We start from the raw sequence: 8,489 nt of genomic DNA on the forward strand, positions 1-8,489 counted from the left end.
CTCAAAAAGACAAAACATAAAAAGGCCAGGCATGGTGGCTCATGCCTGTAATCCCAGCACTTTTGGAGGCCGAGGTGAGGAGATCACCCGAGGTCAGGAGTTCAAGACCAGCCTGGCCAACATGGTGAAACCCCTGTCTCTATTAAAAATACAAAAATTAGCTGGGCATGGTGGCGTGTGGCTGTAGTCTCAGCTACTCAGGAGGCTGAGGCAGAAGTGCTTGAACCCGGGAGGCAGAGGTTGCAATGAGCCAAGATTGCGCCACTGCACTCTAGTCTGGCGACAGAGCGAGGCTCTGTCTCAAAAAAAAAAGAAAAATATATATGTATACAAAAATTAGCCGGGCATGGTGGCACGTGCCTGTAATCCCAGCTACTCGGGAGGCTGAGGCAGGAGAATCACTTGAACCTGGGAGGCGGAGGTTGCAGTGAGCCAAGATTGCGCCACTGCACTCCAGCCTGGTAGACAGAGTGAGACTCTGTCTCAAAAAAAAAAAAAAAAAAATTAGCCGGACATGGTAGTAGGTGCCTGTAATCCCAGCTACTCAGGAGGCTGAAGCAGGAGAATCACTTTGGACCTGGGAGGCGGAGGTTGCAGTGAGCCGAGATTGTGCCACTGCACTCTAGCCTGGGCAACAGAGGAACTCTGTCTCCAAAACAAAAAAAGGAAAATGCCTCACTTATAGCTGCTTTGATATATTGGGGTATGAATCAGAAAACTTTTATTCATACCTCTCTCTGTTGGAGTAAAACATACTTCCTTGCTCTACTGTTTGGGGCTAGGCTGTAAGATGATATGGCCAATGACCTTCCAATGTGCTTCCACAATTGGGCTTGCTGCTCTTGTTCTTTTTTTGTTTGTTTGTTTGTTTTTGAGACGGAGTCTCGCTGTGTCACCCAGGCTGGAGTGCAGTGGCGTGATCTCGGCTCACTGCAAACTCCACCTCCCGGGTTCACGCCATTCTCCTGTCTCAGCCTGCCGAGTAGCTGGGACTACAGGCGCCCGCGACTGTGCCCAGTTAATTTTTTGTATTTTTAGTAGAGACGGGGTTTCGTTGTGTTAGCCAGGATGGTCTCAATCTCCTGACCTCGTGATCCGCCTGCCTCTGCCTCCCAAAGTGCTGGGATTACAGGCGTGAGCCACCGCGCCTGGCCACTGCTCTTGTTCTTCTACCATTCATCATAAGAGGAATATACCCTGGCTAGCCTCTAATCCAAGGAGGAGGAGGAAACTTGAGGCAGATTTAATCCTAGTCTGCAGCTAAACCTTGCTGATCCCATCCCGACTCAGCAGAGTCATAGGCAACTCACAGCCTGAAGCCAGGCAATTTGAGGACTCCTGAGCAAAAAAAAAAAAAAAAAACCATTATATTTTGAGATGGTTTGTTATACAGCATTATTGCAGCAATAGCTGACTCATATACTACTCTTGTTCCATTTTAGCCCATTTTCCATGCTATAGCCATAGTCAGCTATTTAAATACAATTCTGGTGATGTCACATTCTTGTTTAAACCCTGCAATCATTCTCATTACTCTTAGAATAAAAACCAAATGCTTAGCATGACCTATAAAGGCCTGTATGAATTGGGTCTGGCCTCTCTCTTCATCACTGCACTCCAGCCCCCAGCCTTCTCTCAGTTGTTTGATCTCATCATGTTCTCTTGTCTCCTCATGACCTTTCTCTTATGGGCTGGTCCTACTGTTGGCTTTGCTCTTCTCCTCACTCTTTGATTAGTTAACTCCAACTTATACCTGGAGTATAAGCTTAAATATTACTTTCCCAAGGAAGCTCTCCTTGACTGTTAATACAAGGCTAGATTCCCAGTTGTATGGTCCCACAGCCCCTTGTATGTCAGCTTTTAGCATTTAATTACAGTTGCAATGAATTATTCAATCATGTAATTCATTGATGTCTCTCACTCACTATGAAGGCAAGGACAATATATGTCTGATTTGCTGCTTTATCCCCTGCCTAGTACACTGCCATGCACCTGGAAAGAACTCAATAAATATTCCTTGAGTGATTGACTAAAGAGACTGGCTATGCTTGATCAAAAGTCAGGAGAAGGTATGAATCAGTGCAACTAAAAGGAATATTAAGAGTTTAGTGTGCCGGGCGCGGTGGCTCACGCCTGTAATCCCAGCACTTTGGGAGGCCGAGGAGGGCGGATCACAAGGTCAGGAGATCGAGACCATCCTGGCTGACATGGTGAAACCCCGTCTCTACTAAAAATACAAAAAAAAATTAGCCGGGCGAGGTGGCGGGCGCCTATAGTCCCAGCTACGCGGGAGGCTGAGGCAGGAGAATGGCGTGAACCCTGGGGGGCGGAGCTTGCAATGAGCCGAGATGGCGCCACTGCACTCCAGCCTGGGCCTCCGTTTCAAAAAAAAAAAAAAGAGCTTAGTGTAAGGTAGTGTGAATATTGGAACAAAGTCAGAAAGATGCCCACAAAGGAAACACAGTCTTTTGTTAGTCACAGAGCCAGGTTAGTTATAGTAATAATGAGAGTTAGATGTCCAAATGTTACTGAATTCAAAATTAAAACTATGATAATAAGAGGAACTGTCATTAGCTGCAGGGAGGTTGACAATGTGGAAAAGATGGACTGTGATAGAATGACCAATGAGTTCCAAACAAGGGACCATAATCCTAGAATTTGAAAGTTAGATCAAAACTATGCCTTTTGGCTAGGTGTGGTGGTTCATGCCTGTAATGCCAGCACTTTGGGAGGCTGAGGTGGGAGGATCACTTGAAGCCAGGAGGTAGAGGCTGCAGTGAGCCCTTATCATGCCACTGCACTCCAGCTTAGGGGACAGAGCAAGACCCTGTCTCAAAAAAACAAAACAAAACCTTATGCCTTTTTGGGATTGTAACTTTTAAAATAGTGTGTTGGCCGGGCATGGTGGCTCACATCTATAAATCCCAGCACTTTGGGAGGCTGAGGTGGGCAGACACTTGAGGTCAGGAGCTCAAGACCAGCCTGGCCAATATGGTGAAACGCCGTCTTTATGAAAAATACAAAAAATAGCCAGGTGTGGTGGCGGGTGCCTGTAATCCCAGCTACTCAGGAGGCTGAGGCAGGAGAATCACTTGAACCTGGGAGGCAGAGGTTGCAGTGAGCTGAGATTGTGCCATTGAACTCCAGCCTGGGTGACAGAGCAAGACTCCATCTCAAAAAGATAAATAAAAATAAAAAATAAAAATAAAATAGTGTGTCACAGCTTATTGAATAGGAAGAAACCAAGTATCATGAAATCTACAGAGAAAAAGTAAAACTACCAGGAATGACAGGAAATTTGAGATTTGGAATGAAAACCTCCTGAAGGTTTCACCCTTTTTCTTTGATATGCTATCACAGAAGGGAGCCTGCGGAAGCAATTCCATTCTCAAACTCCGTTTTGACAGCAGTGTATACAAATACATAACCTCAGTTCTTTTTTTTTTTTTTTACGGAAATAAAAGTGGTAGAGAGTTTTTAAAAATTCTTTTGCTATTAAGTATCTTGGTCAATTTCCCTTGGCTCCATAGCTTGTACTAATTAAAATGATTTCAATAGAAGATCCTAGAGTGCAGCTTTCTTTTCTTCCCTCCCTTCCTTCCTCCCTCCCTCCCTCCCTCCCTCCCTCCCTCTCTTTCTTTCTTTTTGCCGCCTGTGTTGGCTCTCATGTTCTTTGCTTAAATAATTAATTATCATTGCTATCTGTTCAGCAGCGTGTGAGAGAAGAGTGCGTAATCTTGGATCCCAGGATATTAACGCTATGCCTGTCCCCTCTGCATAAGCTTTCATGTGAGGCTCTTCATTAGCTGACACCAGGGGATGGATCTGCTGCCCTCAATCTTTAGTGTTTATTATCTATAAAAAAGAGCCCCCTCTGATTCACCAGCTGGGGTAAATACTGCTGATGGGAAGTAATTTCCCGAAAGAACAGTAATGAAAAAGTGAGGTGGAAATGAGCCACAAAGTTCATTTAGATTGAGCAGTCTCTGCTGGACCGGATGCAAAATCTAAGTGTCTGTCACACTGCAGCAAGCTAGACCTCAGTGTTACAAATAGCAAAGGATTTCAGACAAAAAAAAAACAAAAAACAAAAACTAGATGAACATATGAACGAGATATATAAACAGGAGAGTTTATAGTCTAGGGTCAGTTTATTTATTTATTTATTTATTTATTTATTTAGAGAGGGAGTCTTGCTCTTGTTGCCCGGGCTGGAGTGCAATGGCGCAATCTTGACTGATCGCAACCTCTGCCTCCCGGGTTCAAGCGATTCTCCTGCCTCAGCCTCCCAAGTAGCTGGGATTACAGATGCGCACCACCACGCCCGGCTAATTTTTGTATTTTTAGAGATGGCGTTTCACCATGTTGGCCACGCTGGTCTCGAACTCCTGACCTCGTGATCCACCTGCCTCGGCCTCCCAAAGTGCTGGGATTACAGGAGTGAGCCACGGCACCCGGCCAGTTTATTTATTTTTTATTATTTTATTTATTTATTTTTTTAGATAGAGTCTCAAAAATATTTTTTATTATGTTTTTTTTTTGAGATGGAGTCTCCGCCTTTTGCCCAGGCTGGAGTGCAGTGGCGTGATCTCGGCTCACTACAACCACTGCTTCCCATGTTCAATCGATTCTCCTGCCTCAGCCTCCTGAGTAGCTGGGATTACAGGCGCAGACCACCACACCTGGCTAATTTCTGAATTTTTGGTAGAGACAGGGTTTCGCCATGTTGGCCAGGCTGGTCTCGAACTCCTGAGCTCAGGCAATCCACCTGCCTCAGCCTCCCAAAGTGTTGGGATTACAGGCGTGAGCCACAGTGCCCGGCCTGGGGTAAGTTTAAAAATTGCTACTGTTGGCCAGGCGCTGTGGCTCACGCCTGTAATCCCAGCACTTTGGGAGGCTGAGGCAGGTGGATTGCCTGAGCTCAGGAGTTCGAGACCAGCCTGGCCAACATAGCGAAACCCGTCTCTACTAAAATACAAAAAATGAGGCAGGTGTCGTGACACGCACCTGTAGTCCCAGCTACTGAAAAGGCTGAAGCAGGAGAATTGCTTGAACCCAGGAGGCTGAGGTTACAGTGAGGCAATATCATGCCATTGCACTCCAGCCTGGTCAACAGAGCAAGACTCCTTCTCAAAAAAAAAAAAAAAAAAAAAAAAAAAGGAAAAAAATTGCTACTGTCTTACAATGATGAAGGTCAGGAGCAAAGTTATAGACGTTTAATAATAACAGACTCTACTGCTTGTTTACAACAACAAACTACTGGGCAATCTATGCTCAATAAGGTGAGGAAAGAATTGCTTGTCAGGAGTGGTCTTTTCAGTCTCACCTGAATACACTGATATCATTGCAACATCTACAGCTATGAAATGCCATTTATATGCCGGGAAGAGTGGGGGAAGACAGTGATTTAATTTTTCCCAGAGGGTACAGGCTATTTGCTTTTAGGGATGGTCATTTTTTTGGGTCCTTAATTAGACAATAACCAGCAGGAAAAAAAGGTGATAAACAGACTGTTATGCTTAAAGGCTAATCAGCTGAGTATATAGATCCAAATTAAGGTCTTATTTTGCTTTGTCTTTACTAGGTGATTAGAATGTTTCAGGCTTCACAGACAAAATACACTTAGAAGACATGTTGGTTGATCAAAACACTTAGCCAAAGAAATGAATAATTATTTCTTTATACTGTTCCCAAACACATAAAAGCTGGGTTCTGTGATGTCAGGAAGATCGACTCATCAGATGCTACAGAGACTAACACTCGGGGGGGCATGCTGGCAGACAGCCAGATGTTCACAGCTGCACATACCCCACTCATGACACAAAATATGTATATTCACCGATCTACAAAATGCTTTCATCATTGTGTTTAATAATTCCTTATCATCTCCAAAGTAAAATTAGATGACAAGTATTTGCCAAGGCACAACACAAGAGGGTGACACATGACTGTGACACTCTTTGTCTGCTGTGCACTTAGCCTCCTTTTAATTGTCTGTCCTCAGAGAAGTTAGAGCTATACCAAATGCAAACAGGATGGCAAACAAAGAGACCACAGCAAAAGATCATTTTTTTGGCCGGGCGCAGTGGCTTACGCCTGTAATCCCAGGACTTTGGGAGGCCGAGGCGGGGGGATCACGAGGTCAGGAGATCGAGACCATCCTGGCTAACACGGTAAAACCCCGTCTCTACTAAAAATACAAAAAATTAGCCAGGCGAGGTGGCAGGCGCCTGTAGTCCCAGCTACGTGGGAGGCTGAGGCAGGAGAATGGCGTGATCCCTGGGGGGCGGAGCCTGCAGTGAGCCGAGATCGCGCCACTGCACTCTAGCCTGGGTGAAAGAGTGAGACTCCTTCTCAAAAAAAAAAAAAAAAGATCATTTTTTCACTTTCTAAATACTGGAAGTTATTAATTTACCCATTCTGACCTGTACTTGCTCAACTTATAAGCAGAAGACCTTCCTGTAGAGTAAAATTTAAGTTGTTGCCATGAATCCCTAACTGCTTTAAAATAGCGCTTCTGCCTATAATCCTAGTGCTTTGAGAGGCCGAGGCAGGAGGAGGATTGATTGAGACCAGGAGTTAAGAGAGCTGCCTGGGCAACATGGCGAACCCCATCTCTTAAAAAAAAAAAAAAAAAAAAGGTCAGGTGCGGTGGCACATGCCTGTAATCCTAGCAGTTTGGGAGGCCGAGGTGGGTGGATCACCTGAGGTCAAAAGTTTAAGACCAGCCTGGCTGGTAGAGACAGTGAAACCCTGTCTCTACTAAAAATACAAAAATTAGCTGGGCATGGTGGTGGGCACCTGTAATCCCAGCTACTTGGGAGGCTGAGATAGAAGAATCACTTGAATCCGGGAGGCAGAGGTTGCAGTGAGCTGAGATCGTGCCACTGCACTCTAGCCTGGGTGACAGAGCAAGACTCTGTCTCAAAAAAAAAAAAAAAAAAAAAAATTAGCTGGGGATGGTGGCACACGCCTGTAGCCCTAGCTGCTCCGGAGACTGAGGCAGGAGAATTGCTTGAATCTGCGAGTTTAGGGTACAGTGAGCTAGGACCACGCCACTGCACTCCAGCCTGGGTGACAGAGGGAGATCCCATCTCTAAATAAATAAAAAATAGTTATCCTTCCCTGCAGCCTGCTATGGTTGCACTGTTATTTCATACTTCGCCTGAAAATTTTACTCTTATAGTTATCCTTTGCTGTAGAAAACAGTTTTTGGCTGGGCATGGTGGCTCACGCCTATAATCCCAGCATTTTGGGAGGCTGAGGCCAGGTGGATCACTTGAGATCAGGAGTTTGACACCAGCCTGGCCAATGTGGTGAAACCCCATCTCTACTACAAATACAAAAATTAGCTGGGCGTGGTGGCACATGCCTGTAATCCCAGCTACTAGGGAGGCTGAGGCAGGAGAATCACTTGAACACAGGAGGTGGAGGCTGCAGTGAGCCAAGATCACACCACTGCAGTCCAGCCTGGGCGACAATGAGACTCCATCTCAAAAAAAAGAGAGAAAAAAAAATAGTGTTTTTTTCTTTTTTGCTCCAGAAAGCAACTATTTAAAGATACATAATAGGCCAGCAATGGTGGCTCACAGCTGTAGTCCCAGCACTTTGGGAGGCTGAGGCCGACAGATCACTTGAGGTCAGGAGTTCGAGACCAGCCTGGCCAACATGGTGAAACCCTGTCTCTACTAAAAATACAAAAAATTAGCTGGGTATGGTGGCAGGTGCCTGTAATCCCAGCTACTCAGGAGGCTGAGGCAGGAGAATCACTTGAATCCAGGAGGTGGAGGTTTCAGTGAGCCAAGATTGCACCACTGTGCTCCAGCCTGGGGAACACAGTGAGACCCCATCTCAAAAAAAAGAAAAAAAAAAAGATACTTAATATATGTTCTGGGACCACATGGAGGCCCTCTCCAGAGCTGAAAAGAGAAAATATCGAACCATAAATGCAGTGAGAGAAGAGTAAGGAGGAGAAAGCTGATAGTCCTGGGGGTCGGAGTGGGGGAGTAGGAGTGGCTGGCCGATGGAAGAGAAGGTCCTGGATGTAGTATTTGCACATTCATTTTGTTCCTGCAGTAATATTTGTGGATACAGGTATTGTGCTCGGTGGCATGGTCCTTGCCCTCCTGGAGTTTATAGCTGTGGGACTAGGGCTAGCATAGGTTAAGAGGTCTCCCGGAAGGAGACCAAGTATTCAGGCAGGTGAAGTGGGGAGAAATCGGAAAAGAGCCATTGAGGCCAAGGGAACAGCGCCATCAGAAGACCTGAAGCACAAAAGAGCTCCCTGTGATCAAGGAACAGGGAGAAGGCCCATATGTGGCTACAGCCCAGTTGGCAAAAGTGGTTCAAGATCAGGCTGTAGCCAGATCCTGCAAGGTCTTGTTGCCATGCTAAGGACTTTGAACTTCCTCGTGAAAATGAAGAGAAGTCGTTGAATAGCGCAGGTCTGACAAGATTTTAAGAAGTTTCCTCTAGTTGCTGTGTGGGCA

This window comes from Symphalangus syndactylus, chromosome 22 (assembly GCF_028878055.3).
Source record: "Symphalangus syndactylus isolate Jambi chromosome 22, NHGRI_mSymSyn1-v2.1_pri, whole genome shotgun sequence".
Classification (NCBI taxonomy): Eukaryota; Metazoa; Chordata; class Mammalia; order Primates; family Hylobatidae; genus Symphalangus; species Symphalangus syndactylus.